This window comes from Monodon monoceros, unplaced genomic scaffold, assembly GCF_005190385.1.
Source record: "Monodon monoceros isolate NGI ecotype Baffin Bay Population unplaced genomic scaffold, NGI_Narwhal_1 Super_Scaffold_10, whole genome shotgun sequence".
Lineage (NCBI taxonomy): Eukaryota > Metazoa > Chordata > Mammalia > Artiodactyla > Monodontidae > Monodon > Monodon monoceros.
In genome coordinates, this window is record NW_021703766.1 from 44355384 (window position 1) to 44380780 (window position 25397).

The 25397-nt window shown below is 39.0% G+C and overlaps 1 long non-coding RNA gene and 2 pseudogenes across 1 annotated transcript in view; 2 read left to right on the plus strand and 1 right to left on the minus strand.

Annotated features, from left to right (window-relative positions):
* Positions 1-3157: 3157 nt before the first annotated feature.
* LOC114889482 lies at positions 3158-3710 on the minus strand (annotated as a pseudogene).
* Positions 3711-9199: 5489 nt separating this feature from the next.
* LOC114889520 overlaps positions 9200-25397 on the plus strand; it is a 38639-nt gene continuing 22441 nt past the window's right edge. Inside the window, exon 1 of the long non-coding RNA XR_003792050.1 lies at positions 9200-10939. This is a non-coding gene — a long non-coding RNA (uncharacterized LOC114889520). The remainder of the gene's footprint in view (positions 10940-25397) is intronic.
* Positions 13404-14003, plus strand: LOC114889458 (annotated as a pseudogene).

Sequence of the window (25397 nt, forward strand, 5' to 3'; positions counted from 1 at the left end):
GGGATATGAGGCCTTTTGTAGGATATATTTATTGTAGATATCTTTCCCAGGATATGGCTTGCCTTTCACTCTGATAATGAAATCTTTTTTTTTAACATCTTTATTGGAGTATAATTGCTTTACAATGGTGTGTTAGTTTCTGCTTTATAACAAAGTAAATCAGCTATACATATACATATATCCCCATATCTCCTCCCTCTTGCATCTCCCTCTCACCCTACCTATCCCACCCCTCTAGGTGGCCACAGAGCACCAAGCTGATCTTCCTGTGCTATGCAGCTGCTTCCCACTAGCTATCTATTTTACATTTGGTAGTATTTATAAGTCCATGCCACTCTCTCACTTCATCCCAGCTTACCCTTCCCCCTCCCTGTGTCCTCAAGTCCATTCTCTACGTGTGCATCTTTATTCCTGTCCTGCCCCTAGGTTCTTCAACCATTTTTTTTTTTTTAGATTCCACATATATGTGTTAGCATACGGTATTTGTTTTTCTCTTTCTGACTTACTTCAGTCTGTATGACAGACTAGGTCCATCCACCTCACTACAAATAACCCAATTACGTTTCTTTTTATGGATGACTAATATTCCATTGTATATATGTGCCACATCTTCTTTATCTATTCATCTGTCGATGGACACTTAGGTTGCTTCCATGTCCTGGCTATTTTAGTGCTGCAGTGAACATTGGGGTACATGACTCTTTTTGAATTATGGTTCTCTCAGGGTGTATGTCCAGTAGTGGGATTGCTGGGTCATATGGTAGTTCTATTTGTAGTTTTTTAAGGAAACTCCATACTGTTCTCCATAGTGGCTGTATCAATTTACATTCCCACCAACAGTGCAAGAGGGTTCCCTTTTCTCCACACCCTATCCAGCATTTATTGTTTCTAGATTTTTTGATGATGGCCATTCTGACTGGTATGAGGGGATACCTCATTGTAGTTTTGATTTGCGTTTCTCTAATGATTAGTGATGTTGAGCGTCATGTGTTTGTTGGTAATCTGTATACCTTCTTTGAAGAGTTGTCTATTTAGGTCTTCTGCCCATTTTTGGATTGGGTTGTTTCTTTTTTTGATATTGAGTTGCATGAGCTGCTTGTAAATTTTGGAGGTTGATCCTTTCAGTTGCTTCATTTGCAAATATTTTCTCCCATTCTCAGTGTTTCGTCTTGTTTATGGTTTCCTTTGTTGTGCAAAAGCTTTTAAGTTTCATTAGGTCCCATTTGTTTATTTTTGTTTTTATTTCCATTTCTCTAGGAGGTGGGTCAAAAAGGATGTTGCTGTGATTTATGTCATAGAGTGTTCTGCCTATGTTTTCCTCTAAGAGTTTTATAGTGTCTGGCCTTACATTTAGGTGTTTAATCCATTTTGAGTTTATTTTTGTGTATGGTGTTAGGGAGTGTTCTAATTTCATTCTTTTACATGTAGCTGTCCAGTTTTCCCAGCACCACTTATTGAAGAGGCTGTCTTTTCTCCATTGTTATATTATTGCCTCCTTTATCAAAAATAAGATGACCATATGTGTGTGCATTTATCTCTGGGCTTTCTATCCTGTTCCATTGATTTATATTTCTGTTTTTGTGCCAGTACAGGCCCAGCCGCTCCGCGGCATGTGGGACCCTCCCAGACCGGGGCATGAACCTGTGTCCCCTGCATCGGCAGGCAGACTCTCAAACACTGAGCCACCAGGAAAGCCCTTTTTGGGTTTTTTTGGCTGCATTCGGTCTTCATTGCCGCGTGTGGGCTTTCTCCAGTTGCGGCGAGTGGGGGCTACTCTTTGTTGTGGTGCACGGGCTTCTCATTGCAGTGGCTTATCTTGTTGCAGAGCACGGGCTCTAGGTGCGCAGGCTTTAGTAGTTGCAGCACGCGTGCCCAGTAGCTGCGGTGCACAGGCTTCAGTAGCTGTGGCGCGGGCTCTAGGGTGGGCTTCAGTAGTTGTGGCTTGTGTGCTCTAGAGCATAGGCTCAGTAGTTGTGGTGCACGGGCTTAGTTGCTCCAACGCATATGGGATCTTCCTGGAACAGGGATTGAACCTGTGTCCCCTGTGTTGGCAGGCAGATTCTTAACCACTGTGCCACCAGGGAAGTCCCTGATTTTTGCATGTTAAACCAACCTTACATTCCTGGCATAAATACCATTTGGTCATGGTGTATAAATTTTTTAAAAAAATTTTCTACTGGATTCAGTTTGTTAGTATTTTGTTGAGGATTTTTGTGCCTTTTTGTTACTTTTGTGTTGTTGTTTGCTATGGTAAATATTTTGTTTTAAAATTTTACTGTTTAATTACTTGAAGCTAGTATACATGGACACAATTTATGTTTTTATAGTCACATATCCAGTAATCATGCTAAATTTATTTATTCAACTACTTTTATAATTCTTTTGAATTTTCTACATACAAATTATGTCATCTACAAATATTGTTATATTTCTTCTTTTCCAATCTTTATACCTTTTCCTTCTTTCCTGTTTATTGCACTAGCTTGGGCCTCCAGTATGACGTTGAATGTGAGTATTGGTAGTAGATTTCCTTGTTTTGCTCTCTTGAAGAATCCAGCAAGTATGTTGTCTGTAGGTTATTTAAAGATGCTCTTTATCAGATTGATAAAAGGCAATCTTCTTTTATACCACTTTTGTTGAGAGTTTTTATGAATTTGTACATGATTGATATTTTGTATTCCATCAAATATTTGGAAGAATTCACCAGTGAAAATGTTCAGGAGTAGAGTTTTCCTTGTGGGGAAATTTATAATTAAACATTTATTTTTCTTAACAGAATCACTCAAATTTTATATTTTTTCTCATGTCATTTTGGTAAGTTATATTTTTAGAGGAATTTTCCATTATTTGAAGTTGTCAAATTTATTGGTATAAAGTTGTCCCTAATGCCTTCTTATTTATCCTTCAAAACCTATAAAATCTTTTTCCATACCTGATATTTGTAGGGTTATTTTCCTCTTTCTTGGTCAGTCTTGCTAAGGCTTATCAATTTTGTTAAACTTTCAAAGAACTGGTTTTTGGCTTAGTTTATTTTCTCTATTACTACTTTGCTTTCTATTTTAGTGATATCAAACTTATCTTTATTACTTCCTTTTAAATACCTTCTTTGGGTTTAAATTGATGTTCTTTCTTCTAGTTTCTTACAGTGGAGGCTTATACCATTCATATTCAATATTTTTTACTTTTTGATATATGCATTTAGAGCTAGAAACATGCCTCAAATTACTGCTTTTACTACAACCCAAGTGTTTTTTTTTTTTACAAGAGAACAAATCCTACACTTTTATTTATTTACTTTTCAATAAGTTTAAATCCTTGAAAGGTACAGCATCACACGGATTCTGTGTCCAATGGCCTTAGCAAGAAGATTGCTTTGGAATTTGGCATGAACCATGCCACTGTTTCCATGAACACCCGTTATCTTTCCCCAGATTACTCTGGTTTTGTTAGGTTTTCCATCAGTAGTTACTGTGTTGTTCTTTGCTTTGTACACATAAGTACATCTCTTGCCTAGATAGAATTCAGTTTCATCTTGAGCATATATACCTTCAACTTTCAGGAGAGCTGTGTGCTCCCTCTGGTTCCACAGACCCCACCGATAGCCAGCAAAAGTGGCCTTGGACCATAGCCTTTCAGACATATCTGTCATTTTAGAAGTCCTCTAGGCCCCACTTATTTGCCCCCAAAGTTCAGCTGAGGGAGCTCCACACACCTCCACAGGGTCCAAGATGGTTGAAAAAGCCCAAGTGTTTTGGGTTTTTTTCATTATTATTAAGGTCAAAATATTTTAAAATTTCTATTCTGCCTTATTATTTGACCCATTGATTTTATAGAATTATATTGCTTAAGTTCAGATAACTTGGGAATTTTTCAATATTTTGTTTTGTTATTGTTGTTGATTTTTAGTTTAATTCCATTGTGGTCACACAACATACTGTACATGATTTCAATCCTATGAAATGTATTAAATCTGCTTTATGGCCCAGTGTATAGACTATTTTGCTAAATGATCCATGTTCACTTGAAATGAATATATATTCTGTCATTGCTAGGTGTTGTATTCTGTATTTGTTAAGTTGGCTAATTGTGTCATTCTCATATTGTTACTGATTGTTTTGGGACTACTTATATATGAGTTAATAGGACTTGTGTGTTAAAATCATTTATTTATTAAAGTGGCTGTATCTTTTTCTCCCTTTTAGTTCTGTCAATCTTTGTTTTCAGAGTAGAATTCTAAAAATTCTCCCACAATGAGATATTATCTCAGTAGCTGACTGGCAAAAAAAGTTTTAAAGTGTTACAAGTGTTGTCAAGGATGTGGAACAACTCTCAACTATGTGGCAGTAAGTGTCAATTGAAATGATTCTGGAAACTCTTTGACATCACCTAGAGAAGCTGGGAAGCACATGCCCTAGAACAAAGCAAGTCCACCTGTAAGTATTATACTTTAGAGTTATTCTTACACAGAGTTTTAAAGGTCTACAGAAATGTTCAAAACAGCGCCACTTGAAATAGGAGGGAAAAATCTGGAAACAACTCAAATATCCATCAAGAGGCTATATAAATAAAATTTGGCAGATGTACACAGTAGAGTGCTGCCCAACATTGAGAAAATGAACAAATTCCCAGAACATAATGTTGAGGTTTTTTTTAAGTGACAATACATAGAATGTCGTTTCACTAAATTTCAAAACACACGCAAATCTAAACAATATGTTATTTGGGGATATGTACATATATGGCAAATCTATAAAGAAAACCATGGGAATGACTAAATTCAGGTGATGGTTAACTTTATGGGAGATGGGGGAGGAGCATCTAGGACACTTCAGGGACTTCCCTGGTGCTCCAGTGGGTAAGACTTTGAGTTCCCAATGCAGGGGGCCCAGGTGCGATCAGTCGTTGGGGGAACAGATCCTGCATGCATGCCACAACTAAGAGACTGCATGCTGCAACTGAGAGTCTGCATGCCACAACTAAGAAGTCCACATGCCACAACTAAAAGATCCCACATGCCACTACTAAAGATCATGCACGTGGCAACGAAGATCCCACGTGCCGCAACTAAGACCCAGAGCAGCCTAAATAATAAATAAATAAATATTTAGGATACTTCAAAGGAATTGATAATAACTTTTTCTTAAGCTGAGTGGTAGGCCCACAGAATTTATTTTCATTCATTCAACTGTACTTATGTTCATATATATATATATATATATATATATATATATATGCTTGTGTGTGGAATTCTAAGTTAATAAATAAGCTCAAAATGAAACAGGATGACAATATGAAATAGCTGAACAATTGTATTACTGAATTCAAGCCAAGGAATTCTCTGACACAACCCAAAGAATTAAAGGAATACAAGAAGCAAGAATATAAACCCAGAGAATGTATTCAGGAGAACTTGATGAAGATAAAACTAGAAAATAATGACATAGAAAATTTTAAAAAAATACAGTTGACCCTTGAACAACACAGATTTGAACAGTGCAGGTCCACTTATACATGGATTTTTTCAATAAATACGTGCTATAGTACTACATTATTTGCAGTTGATTGAATCCTCAGATGTGGGACCTAGGATGTGAATATGGAAGACCAACTGTAAAGTTATACACAAATTTTCAATTGCACAGAGGGTCAGGGCCCCAACCCCAGTGTATTTCAAGGGTCAACTGTACAACCAAAACTAGTTTTTAAAAAAATGACCAAAATCTTGTCATTTGAAAAGAGCAAGGGTAGACTTTTGCTTACATACAGTGAGTAGGTCACATGCATTTATTTCCCATCACTATCCAAAAAGAGATGAAAATAACAATGACAACAACAAATGTGAAGACAAAACTACAAAAAATAAGAAAATTCAAGGAACTCTGGTATGAAAGAGATTATGACCAATTTACAACTTCCCTGAAGGGCCCAGTTTCCACAGAAAAGGACCTTGGTGAGCTATGGATCTGGAAGTAGAGGACTGGTTGAAAATTTATACACAAACTCATTGCCCTGATCTTCCCCCTCTACAGTTAACTTTTCTCCCTTGTCTAAAAAATACATTTGATCTCTGGATAAATTGATTTTGAGAAGATGTAGAGGATGCACAAAGAAGGGCAGACAGACACAGTTAGAATGAGTAATAACCACAGTCTGAAATCTTCTTAAGCTTCTTTCCCTATCCTGGTACCAGTCTCCAGCAACTCAACACATAACCTTCACAGGCAGGAAACTGGAGGAGTCCTCTAAGGAGAAACTAAAGAGCAAAGAGAATAGAAATCTGGGGGTGTCCCAGAGAAAAGATTGCTTCTGAAATCCATCAGTCGGCAGGCTCTAACTCATGACTGAAAGTAAGGATTACCACGTGGTTGAGAAAAGTACCTAAAATGAAAGACAGAGAACAATTCAAACAGGAAAAGGGAATTTGGTCATAAAAAAGACAATACATGTAGCTAAGAGAACTTTAAATAAATAATATTTACATAATTGACTATCCTACCTATCACATGCATAATATAATTATATATTATTCATATAATTATGAATCAAATATAATGAATATAATATATATACTATATATAACATTAATATATAATTTCACAGATATCAGAGAAGATATTGCATTCCTAAAGAACAGTATACTATATAGAAAAAAACCATGAGAGAGCTCTAGGAAATTAAAAATATGACTTATTAAAAATTAAATAGAAGTAGAAGATAAAATTCCTAGAGTTGAGTAAAAAGACAGAGAAAATAGGAAGAAAACATTTAGAAGCTTAAGCCATGTAATTCCAGTGAGAGCGAGGAAAGAAGGAAAGAAAGAAAATACACAAAAATTTTCCAGCCCAGAAGTACATGAGTCTCTAGAATGAAAATATTCACCTGACATCCAGCATTAAAAAATTTTAAAGAGGGATTTCCCTGGTGGTCCAGTGGTAAAGAATCCGCCTTCCAATGCAGCAGGACGCTGGTTCGATCCCTGGTCAGCGAACTAAGATCCCACATGCTGCGGGGCAACTAAGACCGCATGCCACAACTACTGAGCCCATGCGCCTCAGCTAGAGAGCCCGCATGCTCTGGAGCCCACGTGCCACAACTAGAGAGAAGCCCATACGCCGCATGGAAAGATCCTGCATGTTGCAACTAAGACCCGACACAGACAAAAATAAATTTAAAAATAAATTTAAAGATCCACACCAAGGAACAAAATTACAAAATTTTAGTACATTGTGTGATATATATCACCCTAAACGTTCCAGGAGGGTTGGGAACACAGATTATGCACAAAGAAATAGAAAACAGATGACAGGCCTTTACAAAAGCAACATTAGCTACTGTAAGATTTTATCTGATGTTATGCCTTCAAATTCTAATTTATAGTAGAACTCTCACCACAGGCAATAAGTGAGATTGCAATAAAGGTATTTCCAGACAGTAAGAACTTAAACATTTACCTCAAAGGCATGCATTTGAACGAAGTTGTTGGAGAGAGGCAATCAGCTAAAATGAGAAACATACAAAATTAACAAGACTTGGAACATAGGAATTCAATTCCGGAAACGGGAGAAGGGAAGTCTTACAGAAACCCTGCAGTCCAGACTGGAGCTACAAGATGATGGCTGTGAAAGAGATTTGGCAAGGGGGAGAAGAAGTATCAGATAAGTTTGAACATTTGGAAAAATCATTGCTTAGAGTTTGACACCTTGGAGGGGTGGGGGGAACATTTAGAAAAGGGTAGCAATAGGAGCAAGTACATATACATATAAACCAAGTCAGCTAAATCCACAATAAAAAAAATTGTGTAAAAAATATACTTGGCTCTGAAGCACAAAAATATATAATCAGTATATAAATACCAAATATTGCTTTAACCAATAACTGTGATATAGTCATATTTGGAAGTGGTAAAGGGAGAGGACAGGGTGGGAGGGTCTTGTTTTAAATGAGGTTTGAAGTTTTGATCATTAAACAGGACATTTAAATTATTTTAACCACTAAAATGAGACTGATTTTTTAAAATAAATTTATTTACTTATTTTTGGCTGCATTGGGTCTTCGTTGCTGTGCGCGTCTTTCTCTAGTTGCAGCGAGTGGAGGCTACTCTTCGTTGGGGTACATGGGCTTCTCATTGCAGTAGATTCTCTTGTTGCGGAACTCAGGCTCTAGCCTCGTGAGCTTCAGTAGTTGTGGCATGTGGGCTCAGTAGTTACGGCACACAGGCTTAGTTGCTACGCAGCATGTGGGATCTTCCCGGACCAGGGCTCAAACCCAGGTCGCCTACATTGTCAGGTGGATTCTTAACCACTGCGCCACCAGGGAAGCCCAAGACTGACCTTTTAACGAACAGTGGTAAAAGGAATTTTTTATTACCTAAGAGTGACTAAGGACGTTATTGGGCTCCTATACAAATATATAATTTTTACTCCCCTTCATGTTACTATGTAGTCCTCATTTCTACATTTTGGTATGGGTCCAGGAATACATTATTATGATCCTATCATAATAAAGGAGATAATTTTGTCTCCTTTCCCCCCCAGTATTTATGCCTGAAATTATTTTACTTAATTAAGTGCCAGTCATAATTCTGAAGGCACACCTAACCACCATGTAATTAATCAAAATGCCACACATCCAGCCTCATACACAGAAACAGCGATGCACAAGCGCAGACCCTGTGGAAAACCATAACCAGAGGCGTTGGCCTATCAAAACCATTCCAGAAATAATACACTGTGGAGCACAGCCACATTCACGGATACACACAATCTCACGCACTTCGCTAACCAACCGCGCAGACTTCCGGCTTCAGAGCTGGGCATAATCGTCCATTCTCTGCGGAGTCATCGCAGTACCCCATCCAAATAATTACACGCAAGAACAGCCCCACGCACAGAAACAACGCTGTCCAGATTACACACTCAGGCACACAGGCATCCAGCCGGCTCCGGAATCCTGGCCCCTAGCAGGTTTTACCGCCGCGTTCCAAACCCAACAGCTCCCTCTAGAAGAAGCGAAGGAGCACACCCACTCCTCTTTGCGCCTGCGCACTAGTGACTGTGCGGAGAATTCCCGGCAATCTCCGGGAGGGGCGGGTCGCGGAGACGATAACCAATGAAAAAAAAGCCAGAGGCCAAGATACTTCCCGCAGGGTAGCAGGCAGGAGTCAGTCTCAGCCTGTAATTCGAGGGTTCGTGTTCAGGGGTCTGAGGTTTCCTGGAGCCTCCTCGGCCTTTCACCGCCTCCTACACGCTTGGAGGAGGCGTGGGACTTGCGTCTGACAGAGACAGGCACTTCCCAGAGCCCCGGCGTCACAGCCTTGGGAAAGAGCTGTTCTCCTATGCCTGTTCCATTGGAGTGTGGTGAGATGGGAACCCGTGCAGCCGCAGCTTTTCTCGGACACCTAATGTTTGGGAGGGGACAGGCGGCACTCTGGAGACCCGACTGCGCATGGGAAGCAGAGGGTTTAGGGCATTTGGGGTCTAGAGTCTTCTGCCGCTCTATGTTTCCCCCCAGGGTTCCACCAGGTTGGTGCAGGTTGACCTCGTGTTAGGCTGCACCCTGCAGGTCTGCAAGCCTTGTAGTTGCCCAGCAGCGGGTTGCAAGAAAGAGCATGGAGACAGCGGTAGAGACATCAAGGGTTTATTGGATAGGAAATCTTTCAGCTCTGAAGCAAAGGCCCTGGGGTGATACCCCACTGTGTATGGCAGACATCAGGCAGGACACAGGCAGTAGTCTTCCTCTGGGAGAGGAGAAGGAGGAGGAGGTTACCAATTATTGAGGAATTGATGTCAGGTGGGCTTATTAGTTTCCAGGGAAACCAGTAGAAGAGTGTGTCCCTCATTGCCCCTTTGGTTAACAGCCATCACTGGGGCAGGTGTTGCCCCTTGATAAACTAGCATGGTGTAGCCATTCTGGTCTTGATCTCAGACAGCAGTGAGCAGTGGCTTGAAGTGAGATTTTAGTTCCCTGCCCAGGATTTGGACCTGGGTAGCCCAAAAGAAAACCAGGAATCCTAGCTGCTAGACCACAAAAGGCTAGGGGCTAGAAGCAAAGTTCGCCTGGCTCTTGCCTCATTTGAAAAATGAATTTCTCAAGGAGGCAGAAACTGCAAAAACAGGTACAAAGTTTATTGTTAGAGACACAACACAACAAGTGGGAGAGTACACGGAGAAACAGTTTGTTTATTTAAGACAGAAGCAAGATAGAGATACGCACCCGGAGAGAAAGGGTGTGGGTGTCCTCCCTAATGAGGAGAAGCGCAGTAGAGAGGAGGTCAAATCATTGGGGCTCGTGCTGTAGCACAAGGGAGCAAAGAGAGGAACAGGCACCCTTGCTCACTCCCTGAGAGGAGCTGCTTTGGTCCTTAAATGGGGTAACAATGGGAGCAGATCCATGGGTTGGGTAGGAGGCGTAGCCTAGGTGGTCAGCCCACCCCCTTGGTGGTGCTGTGTACCACGCTTTTGCTCCCAGCCCCTCAGAAACGGCAGTTGGTTTGTGGCTTTTTGTATTTTTGTTCATAATTGCCCCAACTGCGTGTGTGTGCAGTTATTTTTAGTCCCTTATAGTTTCATTGTATTCCGTTGCTCAAGGAGATGTCTGTTCAGGTGCACGCACTCTGGTAGACGGTCCCAGGTCCCAGACTATCTCAGAAGGACCCATAGGACATTTCTGGAGAAACGAAGGCAGTGAACGGCCTCAGGGGTGACCAGCTGCAGTGTCAGAACTGCAGCGTATCCAGAGCTGTGAACCCAGACATTCTAGTCTTCTACTTTCTTTGCGTGCATGTGAAAGTGAGGGTCAGAGATGGTAGTGGAGACTGGGTTTTGACCAATCTTCAAAAAGACCAGATATCTCAGGCACCCCTTTCCCTGGCTACTGCCATTCTCCACAGAAGTCATGTGAGGAGAGAATTGCTGCTGTACATCAAAAAATCAAATTCAAGGTGAGTTTGTGCTTCCTCTTTGTTCCATGAAATGCATTTCGTTTTTCAGTATGTGGAAACATCTGGTGTCCTCCTGAAACATTTTCATTGATTTACCCTTAAGTCTTCCTTCCACAGGGAAAGTCACAGGTCCTGGGGATAGATCCCATTCCCCAGTGCACCCAGATGTCCTTCTGGTTAATTATTTGTATTTTGCAAATAATTTATTCTTCCTGTTGACTCTCTTTTATTAAACATTTCTTAGGCTGTAGAAATGCAACTCTGGAGGATAATAGACTATTATTTTAGACAGTGATTTATTAATGAAGAGAATATACCTGCTTGGAATCACACACTGGATATTCTTAATCTTCTACAAAGGCTTGAGATCAAAAGCAAATAGGGTAGGAGATGGTTTGACTCATTTCAATCAGTGACAAGGACTTTGCTTTGTGAAACTTTTAAGAGTACAAATGTAATTGGTGGTTTGAGAGGTCTGTTTCAACTAGGGTGTAGATCCCACCACCACTCTACTCCAGAATACCTAATGGTATTTTTTGTAGTACTGGCCAGGTCTGCTTCCTGGTTTGTCAGCATAACTTTGTTTCAGGCCACATTTTTGTGTGATGTGTGAGCAGTATGGTATAATGGCTAAGAGTGTGGGTTAAAATCCTAGCTCTAACACTTGCTAGGTGTGTGAGCTGCTTGGGTAGTTTATTCAACCTCTCCTTGCCATAGTTTCTTTTTTTTTTCCAAAATATTTTGTAAAGACTATTTTTTTTTTAAGAGCAGTTTTAGGTTTACAACAAAATTGAGAGGAAAGTACCGACATTTCCTATATATCCCCCGTCCCAATACATACATAGCTTACCCCATTATTAATAACCCCCACCAGAGTGGTACCTTTTTTTTTTTTTTTTAACCAAGGATGAACCTACATCAATGCATAAGTCACCCAAAGTCCATAATTTACCTTACTGTTGTACCTTAGTGTTGTACATTCTGTGGTTTGGGACAAATGTATAATGACATATATCCATCATTCCAATGTCACAGAGTGTTTTCATTACCTGAAAAGTCCTCTGTGCTCTGCTGATTCATCTCCACCCACCCCCCACAAACACTGATCTTTTTATTGTCTCCATGGATTTCCTTTTTCCAGAATGTCATATAGTTGGAAGCAGACAGTATGTAACCTCTTCAGATCAGCTTCTTTCACTTAGTACTGTGCATTTAAGTCTCCTTCATGTGTTTTCATGGCTTGATGGCTTATTTCTTTTTTAGCGCTGAATAATAGTCCATTGTCTGGAGGGACCACCGTTTATCCATTCACCTACTGAAAGTCATCTTGGTTGTTTCTAAGTTTTGGCAATTATAATAAAGCTGCTGTAAACATCTGTGTGCAGGTGTTTGTGTGAATATGTTTCCATCTACTTAGGGTAAATACCAAAGATCTTTATTACTGGGCTGTATGGTAAGAAAGAGTATGTTTAGTTTTGTAAAAAACCACCAAACTTTCTTCCAGGGTGGCTATGCCATAGTTTCTTAACTGGAAAATACCTACCGTGTAGCATTATTATGAGGGTTAGATGAGTTAATAGTGTAAAGTCCTTAGAATAGCCCCTGGCACATACTAAAAGCTCAGAAAACATTGCCTGTTATGATGTGGTAATTCTGGGTCGTTCCCCCTCAGCTTTCTGCAGATCAGGAACAATGACAGTGTAAACTTAAATTTCTTGGCACTTGTAGGTAAGAAAATGAAGCAAATGCCAAAGTCCTGTAGAATGGCATTTAACTCTATGCTATTTACCTTCCTTTATGGGATTCCAGGCAAAAACTGAATCCTTGATTTCCCCCCCACACACATTTATTGAGATATACTTGGCATATAACATTGTGTAAGTTTATGGTGTACAGTGTGAAGATTTGGTAAATGTATAGATGGTGAAATGATTACTACATAATTAGCTCTGTGCATGTATGTGTGGTGAGAAGGTTTAAAATCTACTCTTTTAGCAACTTTCAAGTGTACAATACAGAATTGTTAACTATAGTCACCAAGCTGGACATTAGATCCCCAGTTAGATCTTCTAACTGGAAGTCTGTACCCTTTAACCAACATCTTCCCATTTCTCCAGTGCCCTAGCACCTGGCAAACTCCATCAACTTTTTGTTTCAACGAGTTTGGTTTTCTTAGACTCCACATATAAGTGAGGTCATACAGTATTTGTCTTTTTCTGACTTATTTCACTTACTGTAATGCTTTCAAGGTTCATTCATGTTGTCCCAAATGACAGGATTTCCTTCTTTTTTGGGGCTAATATTCCATTGTGTGTGTTTATATCTATATATAAAGAAAATGTGTTGTATGCACATATCACATGTACATTTAACCCATTTTCTTTATCCATTTATTGGTGGACAGACAAGCTGGTTGCATGTTTTGGCTATTGTAAATAATGCTACAGTGAGCACCCCTGCGAACATGGCACCGCGAGCGGTGCGGAGCGTGCGGTCCGTGGTCTACAGCCTGTGCGCCGTCTCTGCGCCCAACGCGCCCTGCCCGCCGCGGCCCTGGGGACTGCGGGCGGGCGCCATCAGGGCGCTGCGCACTGGACCCGCTCTGCTGTCGGGTCGTAAATTCACAGACAAACATGAATGGGTAATAATGGAAAAAGGTGTTGGAACAGTGGGAATCAGCAATTTTGCACAGGAAGCTTTGGGAGATGTTGTTTACTGTAGTCTGCCTGAAGTTGGGACAAAATTGAACAAACGAGGAATTCGGTGCTTTGGAAAGTGTGAAAGCTGCTAGCGAACTATTCTCCTCTATCAGAAGAAGCAACTGAAATTAATGAAGCTCTAGCAGAAAATCCAGGACTTGTCAACAAATCTTGTTATGAAGATGGTTGGCAGATCAAGATGACACTCAGTAACCCTTCAGAACTAGATGAACTAATGAGTGAAGAAGCATATGAGCAATACATAAAATCTATTGAGGAGTGAAAATGGAACCCCTAAATAAACTAGTTTGAAACAACTTAATCTAGCATAGTTGTCTTAAATTAATGGTGGATAGATTTTTAAAAAGAACCTTTTAGCAAAAGAAACTACTTGCAACAATGTTGCCTGAAGAAAATACCCCTTAACTGCCTGATGACTTCAGATAAACACCACATCTTTTTCACAACACCCTATAATTTTTTTTAATTTTTTTTTTTGCGGTACGCGGGCCTCTCACAGCTGTGGTCTCTTCCGTTGCGGAGCACAGGCTGCGGACGCGCAGGCTCAGCGGCCATGGCTCACGGGCCCAGCCGCTCCACAGCACGTGGGATCCACCCAGACCGGGGCACGAACCGGTGTCCCCTGCATCGGCAGGCGGACTCTCAACCACTGCACCACCAGGGAAGCCCCTCAACACCCTATAATTTTTAGGCTAATCTCCAGTTATAATATTTAGAATTCCTGAAATTATCTGTGGTAAAACTAGTTATAAAAATTATGTAATTCAAGGATAACATTGTTATCTTAACCTTGTATAATATTGTAACTTGCTTATAGCCATCCCTGGATTTGGGTCAAAATACTCAATGAACTTCCCACTGGAAATAAATGGCAGTGGAGAAAAGTTTGTTAGTTGTATAGTGTCCAGTGAAGAACATTACTATCTTAATTTTGCAGTATACTGTGTTTGCTTGTGCTACTTCTATACAGTGAAGCAACAGCCTTGCAGGAAAATAAGAAACAGTTTAATAAAATATTCAACTTCTTAATAAAAAAAATAATGCTGCAGTGAACGTGGGGGTACAAATAAATCTCTTTGAGATAGTGATTTCATTTCCTTTGTGTATATACCCAGAAGTGGGATTGCTGGATCATTTGATTGTTCTGAGTTTTTGAGGAACTGCCATAGTTTTCTCTAATGGCTGCACAAATTTACATTTCTACCAACAGTGTACAAGGGCATCCTTTTCTCCATATCCTTGACAACACTTGTTATCTTGTCTTCCTAGGGATAGACATTCTAACAGGTGTGAGGTGATATCTCATTGTGGTTTTGATTTGCATTTCCCTGATTAGTGATGTCAAGCATCTTTTCACATACCTGTTGACCATTTGTATGTCTTTGGGAAAATGTCAATTTAGGTCTTCTGCCTTTTATTTATTTATTTTTTTGGCTGTGCTGTGCAGCATGTGGGAATCTTAGTTCCCCAGCCAGGGGTTGAACCCATGCCCCCTGCAGTGGAAGCACAGAGTCTTAACCACTGGAAGGGGAGTCCCTTCTGTCCATTTTTTAATCAGATTTTTTTCTCTTGAGTTGTATGTGCTTCTTATATGTTTGAGTTATTAATCCCTTATCACATGTATTGGTTTGCAAATATTTTCTTCCATTCTGAAGCCTGCCTTTTTATTTTGTTAATTGTTTCTTTTGCTGTGCAGAAGTTTTTTAGTCTGATGGAGTCCTACTTGTTTATTTTTTCTGCTGTGGCCTGTGCTTTTGGTGTCATGTCCAAAATATCATTGCCAAGGGAATTCCCTGGTGGTCCAGTGGTTAGGACTCTCCACTTCCACTCCTGGGGGCCTGGGTTCGATTCCTGGTTGGGGAACTAAGATCCTGCAAGCTGTGCAGTGCAGCCTATATGTATGTGTGCATGTGTGTGTATATGTGTGTGTGTGTGTGTGTGTGTATCATTGCCAACACCAGTTTTCCCAGTGTTTTCTCCTAGTAGTTTTATGTTTTCAGGTCTTACATTTAAGTCTCTAATTCAATGAATTAGAGACTTAATTTTTGTTAGTGGTGTAAGATAAGGGTCCAGTTTCATCCTCTTGCATGTGAATATATCCAGTTTTCCCAGCACCATTTATTGAGGAGGCTCTCCTTTCCCTATTGTGTATTTTTGGCTCCTTTGTCAACTATCAGTTGACTGAATATTTGTGAGTTTATTTCAGAGCTCTTAATTCTATTCTGTTGGTCTATGTGTCTGTTTTTATGTCAGTATTAAACTGTTTTGACTAGCTATGTAGTATAGTTTGAAATCAGGACATGTGATGTCTCCAGCTTTGTTCTTCTTTTTCAAGATTGTTTTGGCTATTCAAGGTCTTTTGGGTTCCATACCTATTTTAGAATTGTTTTTTCTATTTCTGTGAAAATGCCAGTGGAATTTTGATAGGGATTGCATTGAATCTATAGATAGCTTTGGGTAGTATGGACATTTTAACAATATTAATTCTCCTGATCCATGAACACAGAATATCTTTCATTAATTTGTGTCTTCTTCAGTTTCTTTCATCAGTGTCATAGTTTTCACTATACAGATCTCTCATTTCCCTGGTAAAATTTATTCCCAATATTTTCTTCTTTTTGATGCTATTTTAAATGGAATTGTTTTCTTTATTTCTTTTTCAGATACTTCAGTGTTAATGTATAGAAATACAACTGATTTTTGTATGTTGGTTTTATATTCTGCAGTTTTACTCAATTTGTGTATTAGTTCTATCAGTTTTTGGTGGAGTCTTTAGGATTTTCTACATATAAGTTCATGTCATCAACAGACAAATTTTACTTCTTCATTTTTGATTAGGATGCTTTTTATTTATTTTTCTTGCCTGATTGCTCTAGCACTTCCAGTACTATGTTGAATAGGATTGGTGAGAGAGGGCACCCTTACATTTTTCCTGATCTTAGAGGAAAAGCTTTCAACCTTTCACTACTGAGTATGATATTGGCTGTGAGTTTGTTGTATATGGCCTTTATTATTTTGAGATATATTCCTTCTATACCCAGCTTTTTTTTGTTTTTTGTTTTTTTGGGTTTTTTTTTGCAGTACGCGGGCCTCTCACTGTTATGGCCTCTTCCGTTGCGGAGCACAGGCTCCGGACGTGCAGGCTTAGCGGCCATGGCTCACGGGCCCAGCTGCTCCGCGGCATGTGAGATCTTCCTGGACCGGGGCATAAACCCGTGTCCCCTGCATCGGCAGGCGGACTCTTAACCACTGCGCCACCAGGGAAGCCCTATACCCAGTTTTATGAGAGCTCTTATCATGAAAGGAATTTTAATTTTGTCAATGCTTTTTCTGCATCTAATAAGGTGATCCTATGATTTTTATCCTTCAGTCTATTAATGTGGTATACCACATTTATTGATTTGCATCCCAGGGGTTTATTCTTGCATTCCAGGGATAAATCCCACTTGATCAATCCCACTATGATCCTCTTAATGTACTGTTGAATTGGGCTTATTAGTATTTTGTTTAGAATATTTGCATTTATATTCATCAAGGATATTGGCCTGTCGTTTTCTTTTCTTGTAGTGTCCTTATCTGGCTTTGGTCTCAAGAGTAATGCTGGCCTTGTAAAATGAGTTTGGAAGTGTCTTTTCCTTTTCCATTTTTGGAAGGGTTTGAGAAGGCATGACATTAACTCTTCTATAAATGTTTGGTGGAATTCACTACTGAAACCATCTGATCCTGAGCTTTTCAGTATTGGGAAGTTTTTTGTTTTTGGTGTTTTTTAAAATATTTATTTGTTGCATTGGGTCTTAGTTGCAGCAGGCGGGCTTTTCAGTTGTGGCACACGGGCTCCTTAGTTGTGGCATGTGAACTCTTAGTTGTGGCATGCATGTGGGATCTAGTTCCCAGACCAGGGATTGAACCCAGACCTCCTGCATTGGGAGTGCAGAGTGTTAACCACTGCACCACCAGGGAAGTCCCAGTATTGGGAAGTTTTTGATAACTGATTCAATCTCCTTACTTGTTAGTGGTCTATTTACATTTCCTATTTCTTCATGATTTAGTACGGGTAGGTGTATGTTTCTAGGATTTATCTCTTCTAGGTTATACAGTTGTTTCTGTATAATTGTTCATAATAGTCTCTTATCTTTGATATCAGTTGTAATGTCTCCTCTTTCATTTATAATTTTGTTTGAGTCCTCTCTTGTTGAATATAGCTACAGGTTTCTTAATTTGGCTCATCTTTTCTAACAACCAATTCTTAGTCTCATTGATTTGTTTTTCTGTTTGCCTTTCTAGTGCCTATTTCACTTCTGCTCTTTTGATAAGATTTTGCTCTTCTGTCTGCTACTTTAGTCCTACTTTGTTCTTTTTCTAGTTCCTTGAGATGTAAAGTTAGGTTAATTATTTTGGATCTTTCTTTTTTCTTAATGTAGGCATTTATCACTATAAACTTCCCTCTTAGAATTGCTTTTGCTGCATCCCACTTGCTCAGTTCTCTTAATGAATAATATGCAGAAAGGAGCATACTTATTAATTTATAGGAGACCAGGACTTCCAACTAGTCAATTAAACCTCTGTGTGTGTTAGAAGGAAATACTAGTAATCCTCATCTGATCTGACAAGCCATATACGTATTTACACCTTGAAGATTATAGAGATGTCACTGGAATAGCAAATCACCAAGATAGTTATTCAGAATTTCTTACTTTTTTAGAGATGTGAGGTTATTCTCATAGATTTTAGCAATAATCTCTGAAGTCCAGGTATCTTACAAGATTCCATGATAGGAACAACAATTCCAAGGATATATTTTTAATAATATTAGAAAACATAGTAACGTGCTTATAGTTATAAATATTCACGTGCTCTGTATTGGACAGGGTAACAAAGCTAAGCCTTTGTTAATATTCTCTATTTGTCATTTTATCACATCAGAATTTTTATAAGGTAAGAATGATATCTCTTTCATTGTAAATTCTAAGGTTGGGGAGGGGACATCACCTTTTTCTTCCGAGAAATTTTTTGCTAATATTGTTAATTAAATAGATTTGCATTCTCGGAACAGATCTCTGAAATTTATTCATTAGTATTATTAGACATGGCTATCAAATCCCACAGAACCTACAAAAAGAATTCTTGGAACTAATAGTAATTTTAGCAGGATCACAGAGTACAAAATCAGTGTACAGAAGTCAGTCATGGACTTCCCTTGTGGCACAATAGTTAAGAATCTGCCTGCCAATGCAGCGGACACGGGTTTGATACCTGGTCCAGGAAGATCCCACATGCTGCGGAGCAACTAAGCCCGTGCACCACAACTACTGAGCCTGCGCTCTAGAGCCCACAAGCCACAACTGTTGAGTCCATGCACCCTAGAGCCTGTGTGCCACAGCTACTGAGCCCATGTGCAACAACTACTGAAGCTTGCGCACTCTAGGGCCCGCATGCTGCAACTACTGAGCCTGTGCTCTGCAACAAGAGAATCCACCGCAATGAGAAGCCTGTGCACTGCAGCAAAGAGTATCCCCCACTTGCTGCAACTAGACAAAGCCCGTGCACAATAATGAAGACCCAATGCAACCAAAAAAAAAAAAAATTTTTTTTTAAATGAAAAAAAATTTTTTTTAATTTAAGAAAAAGTCAATCACCTTTGGGACCTCCCCGGTGGTCCAGTGGTTAAGAGTCCACCTTCCAATGCTGGGAGCAGGGGTTCAATCCCTTGTTGGGGAACTAAGATCCCACATGCCGTGCAGTGTGGCCAAAATTTTTTAAAAATAATAAAAAATTTTAAAAAGTAATTTTTGCTATATTAGCAATGAACACCTAGAAGTTGAATTTTAAAAAACAATACCTATATGTGTATATATAACTGATTTACTCTGCTGTACACCTGAAACTAACACAACATTGTAAATCAACTATACTCCAATAAAAATTTTAAAAATATAAACATTTTTAAAAAGACATACTTAGGAAATTTCAAGTATTTGATACAGTATGGTTAACTATAGTTGACATGCTGCACATTATCTCTCTAGAATTTCTTCATTTTGCACAACTAAAACCTCATACTCCAGTTATTTGTGTTAAATGTAGATTCTGTTCATGTCTTGAAAATATTAAATATTTATATTCAATAAAATATAAGTTTAAAAAAAATACCATTTTCAATAGCAACCCAGAAAGTGAAATGCTTAGGTATAAATCTAACAAAATATTTACAGAATCTATGTGGAGAACTACAAAAGAATGATAGAATTCAAATACCTAAATAAATATATTTATTTATGTTTTCACATATAGATTTTTTTGTTCGTGAATATTCAAAGCAGTTTTATTATCACTGGACAAAAACTATAACTCAAATGTCCATCAAAAAGTAAATGGATAGGGCTTCCCTGGTGGTGCAGTGGTTGAGGGTCCGCCTGCCGATGCAGGGGATGCAGGTTCGTGCCCCAGTCCGGGAGGATCCCACGTGCCGTGGAGCGGCTGGGCCCGTGAGCCATGGCCGCTGAGCCTGCGTGTCTGGAGCCTGTGCTCCGCAGCGAGGGAGGCCACGGCAGTGAGAGGCCCGCCTACCACACACACACAAAAAAAGGGTAAAGACATTTTTGTACATCCACAAAATGGAATACAAAACAGCAACATAAAAGGGATGAATGTCAAAATAATTATGCTAAATGTAACAAACAAAATACCACTTATATAAAATTGTCGAAAATGTATACTAATATGTAGTCACAAAGATCAGTTCTTGCTTGGGGATAAGGAATAGAAAGGAGGCTATATACAAAAATGTACCAAGAAACTTTTGCAGGTGATGAATACGTCCATTATCTTGATATTTCTGCAGGTATATACACATGTAAAAACACAACAGACTACACTTAATTTTTTTTTTTCTTTTGGCTGTGTTGGGTCTTTGTTGCTGTGCACAGGCTTTTCTCTAGTTGTGGTGAGTGGGGGCTTCTCTTCGTTGCAGCACGCGGGCTTCTCATTGCAGTGGCTTCTTGTTACAGAGCATGGGCTCTAGGCGCGTGGGCTTCAGTAGTTGTGACACGTGGGCTCTGGAGTGCAGGCTCAGTAATTGTGGCACACGGGCTTAGTGGCTCCACGGTATGTGGGATCTTCCCAGACCAGGGCTCGAACCCATGTCCCCTGCATTGGCAGGTGGATTCTTAACCACTGTGCCACCAGGAAAGCCCTATTTAAAATTTTTATTTTATACTGGAGTATAGTTGATTAACAATGTTGTGTTAGTTTCAGGTGTACAGCAAAGTGATTCAGTTATACATACATATGTATCTCTTCTTTTTCAAATTCTTTTCCCATGCAGGTTATTACAGAATATTGAGCTGAGTTCCCTGTGCTATACAGTAGATCTTTGTTGGTTATCTATTTTAAATATAGTAGTGTGTGTATGTCAATTCCAAACTCCCAGTTTATCCCTCCCCCACCACATATAGATTTTTATTCATGTATTGGATCACTCAATATTGTTAAGGTGTCAGTTCTTTCCAGTTTGAGCTATAGATTTAAGTCAATTCAAATCAGAATACCAGAAGTCTTTTTTGTAGATATCAACAAGTTGATGCTAAAATTTTATGGAAAGGCAAAGGAACAGAAGTAGCCAATACAATTCTGGAAAAAATGTTGTAGGATTCACATTATCTGATTTCAAGACTTAATGTAAAGCTACGATAATCAAAGCAGCATATTATTAGTGAAAGAATAGACATATAGATCAAGGGAATAGAATAGAGACTCTAGAAATAGACTCATATGTATACGGTCAATTGATTTTTTTTTCAGTATAGCACGAAGGCAGTTCAACAGAGAAAGGATAAGTCATTTCAAAACATGATGCTGGAATAATTGAATGTCCATATGCAAAAGGATAAAAAAAAGTAACCCTGACAGAGACCTTATCCCTTAATAAAAAATTAACTCAAAATGAATTATAGACCCACATATAAAATGCTATAAAACTTAGAAAATAGGAAAAATTCTGCATGGCTTTAGGTTTAGCAGTAAGTCAGGTATTTGTAGGATATTCATCAGTTTGGATTTATCTAATGTTTTCTCATGATTAGATTGAATTGATAGATTTTGGAGGGAAGAATACCTCAGTGGCGATGTACCCTCTTCACATTACATCAAGGGATACAATATGTGCTATTACTGGTGATGTTAGCCTTGATCACTTGGTTACGGTAAGGTCTGTCAGATTTTCCATTGTAAATTTACTGTTTTTCTCTTTGGAGTTAATAAATTTGGGGAGATACTTTGAAGCTACATCACTATCTTGTTTCTCATTAAACTTTCATTCACTGATTTTAACATTCATTAGTGGATCTTGCCTGCAACAATTAAAATTGTGATTAGCTAATGATGATTTTTTTTACCTTCCTTATTTCTTCTATATTTACTAATAAGAATTCTTCTATAAGGAACTGTTGTTCCTACCTCATTTGTATGTGTGTACGTCATTTATATGTGTATGGGTCCATAAATATTTATTATAATACACATACAGACAGATACACAATCCAACATTGTTATTTGGGGTGGGGGGTCAAGTTGTTCCTTTAGCCTTTGGGAGCTATTCTATTTTTCTCTTAATTTTTATTTTATATTGGAGTATAGTTGATTTACAATGCTGTGTTAATTTCAGGTGTACAACAAAGTGATTTAGTTATACATGTACATATATCTATTCTTTTTCAAATTCTTTTCCCATTTAAGTTATTACAGAACATTGAGTAGAGTTCCCTGTGCTTTACAGTAGGTCCTTGTTGGTTATCTATTTTTTTAAAAAAAACTAGTATAGGGAAGTTTATAGCAGCTTTATTCATGATTGCCAAAACTTGGAAGTAACCAAGATGTCCTTCAGTAAGTGAATGGATAAATGAAGTGTGGAACATCCAGACAATGGGCCGCATGGCATGAGGGGTCTAGTTCCCTAACCAGGGATCAAATTCATGCCCCCTGAAGTGGAAGCACGGAGTCCTAACCACTGGACTGCCAGGGAATTCCCTAGTTATCTATTTTAAATATAGTGGTGCATATATGTAAATCCCAAACTCCCAATTTATCCCTCCCCACAACCTTTCCCTTTTGGTAATTGTAAGTTTTATAAATCTGTGAGTCTGTTTCTGTTTTGTAAATAAGTTCATTTGTATCTTTTTTTTTTTTTTTAGATTCCACATATAAGTGGTATCATATGGTATTTGTCTTTCTCTGACTTACTTCACTTAGTATGATAATCTCCAGGTCCATCCATGTTGCTGCAGATAGCATTATTTCATTCTTGTTAATGCCTAAGTAGTATTCCATTGTATATATGTACCACACCTTTATCCATTCATCTGTCGATGGACGTTTAGGTTGCTTCCATGTCTTAGCTATTGTAAGCAGTGTTGCTATGAACATTGGGGTGCATGTATCTTTTCGAATTATGGTTTTCTCCAGATATATGCCCAGGAGTGGGATTGCAGGATCATATGGTAGCTCTATTTTTAGTTTTTTAAGGAACCTCCATACTGTTCTCTACAGTGGCTGTACCAGTTTACATTCCAACCAACAGTATAGGAGGGTTCACTTCTCTCCACACCCTCTCCAGCATTTATTATTTGTGGATTTTATTTGTTAATTTTTGGCCATGCCACACGGCACGTGGGATCTTAGTTCCCTGACCAGGCATCAAAGCCATGCCCCCTGCATTGGGAGCGCAGAGTCTTAACCACTGGACTGCCAGGGAAGTCCTGTTTGTGGATTTTTTGATGATAACCATTCTTACTGATGTGAGTTGATATCTCGTTGTAGTTTTCATTTGCATTTCTCTAATAGTGACATTGAACATCTTTTCATGTGCCCAGCGTATGGTCAATCCTGGAGAAAGTTCCATGTGCACTTAAAAAAAATATGTATTCTGCTGCTTTTGGATGGAATGCTCTATAAATACCAGTTAAGAACATCTGCTCTAATGTGTCATTTAAGGCCTGTGTTTCCTTACTGATTTTATGTCTGGATAATCTGTCCATTGATGAAAGTGGGGTGTTAAAATCCCCCACTATTATTGTGTTACTGTCAATTTCTCCTTTTATGGCTGTTAGTATTTGCCTTATATATTGAAATGCTCCTGTGTTGGGTACATATTTATTTAAAATCATTATATCTTCTTCTTGGATTGATCCCTTGACCGTTTCGTAGTGTTCTTCTTTGTCTCTTGTAACAGTCTTTATTTTAAAGTCTATTATGTCTGATAAAAGTATTGCTACTCCAGCTTTCTTTTGATTCCCATTTGCATGGAATACCTCTTTCCATCCCCTTGCTTTCAGTCTGTATGTGTCCCTAGATCTGAAGTGGGTCTCTTTTACCCATATATATGGGTATTGTTTTTGTATCCATTCAGTGAGTTTATGCCTTTTGGTTGGAGCATTTAGTCCATTTACATTTAAGGTAATTATCGATGTGTATGTTCTTACTGCCATTTTGTTAACTGCTTTGGATTTATTTTTGTACATCTTTTTGCTCCCCTTCCTCTTTTGTTCTCTGTGATTTGATGACCATCTTTAGTGCTACGTTTGGATTGCTTTTTCTTTTTTGTGTGTGTATCTATTATAGTTTTGGGATTTGCTGTTCCCATGAGGTTTTGATGTAGCAGTCTATAAATGTATTGATACAAGATTGTTTTAAGTTGCTGGTCTCTTTCCTGCCTAGAGAAGTGCCTTTAGCATTTGTTGCAAAGCTGGTCTGGTGGTGCTAAATTCTCTTAGTTTTTTCTTGTTTGTAAAGTTTTTGATTTCTCTGTTGAATCTGAATGAGAGCCTTGCTGGATAGAGTGTTCTTGGCTGTAAGTTCTTCCCTTTCATCACTTCTAAATATATTGTGCAACTGCCTTCTGGCCTGCAGAGTTTCTGCTGAAAAATCAGCTGATAATTTTATGGGAATTTCCTTGCATGTTATTTGTTGCTTTTCCCTTGTTGCTTTTTAATATTTTCTCTTTCTCTTTAATTTTTAAAAATAAATTCATTTATTTATTTTTGGCTGTGTTGGGGCTTCATTGCTGTGCGTGGGCTTTCTCTAGTTGTGGCAAGCGGGGGCTACTCTTTGTTGCAGTGCATGGACTTCTCATTGCGGTGGCTTCTCTTGTTGTGGAGCATGCGTTCTAGGCACACAGGCTTCAGTAGTTGTGGCACGTGGGCTCAGTAGTTGTGGTTCATGGGCTCTAGAGCACAGGCTCAGTAGTTGTGGTGCATGGGCTTATTTGTTCTGCAGCATGTGGGATCTTCCCAGACCAGGGCTCAAACCCGTGTCCCCTGCATTGGCAGGTGGGTTCTTAACCACTGCACCACCAAGGAAGCCCTTGTCTTTAATTTTTGTCAATTTGATTAATATGTGTCTCAGCATGTTCCTCCTTGGGTTTATCCTGCCTGGTACTCTGTGCTTCCTGGACTTGAGTGACTGTTTCCCATGTTAGAGACATTTTCAGCTATTATCTCTTCAGATATTTTCTCAGGTACTTTCTCTCTCTCTTCTCCTTCTGGACCCCTATAATGAGAATGTTGGTGCGTTTAATGTTTTCCCAGAAGTCTCTTAGACTGTCCTCATTTCTTTTCATTCTTTTTTCTTCATCCTGTTCCACAGCAGTGATTTCCACCATTCTGTCTTCCAGATCACTTATCCATACTTCTGCCTCTTTATTCTGCTGTTGATTCCTTATAGTGTAGTTTTCATTTCAGTTATTC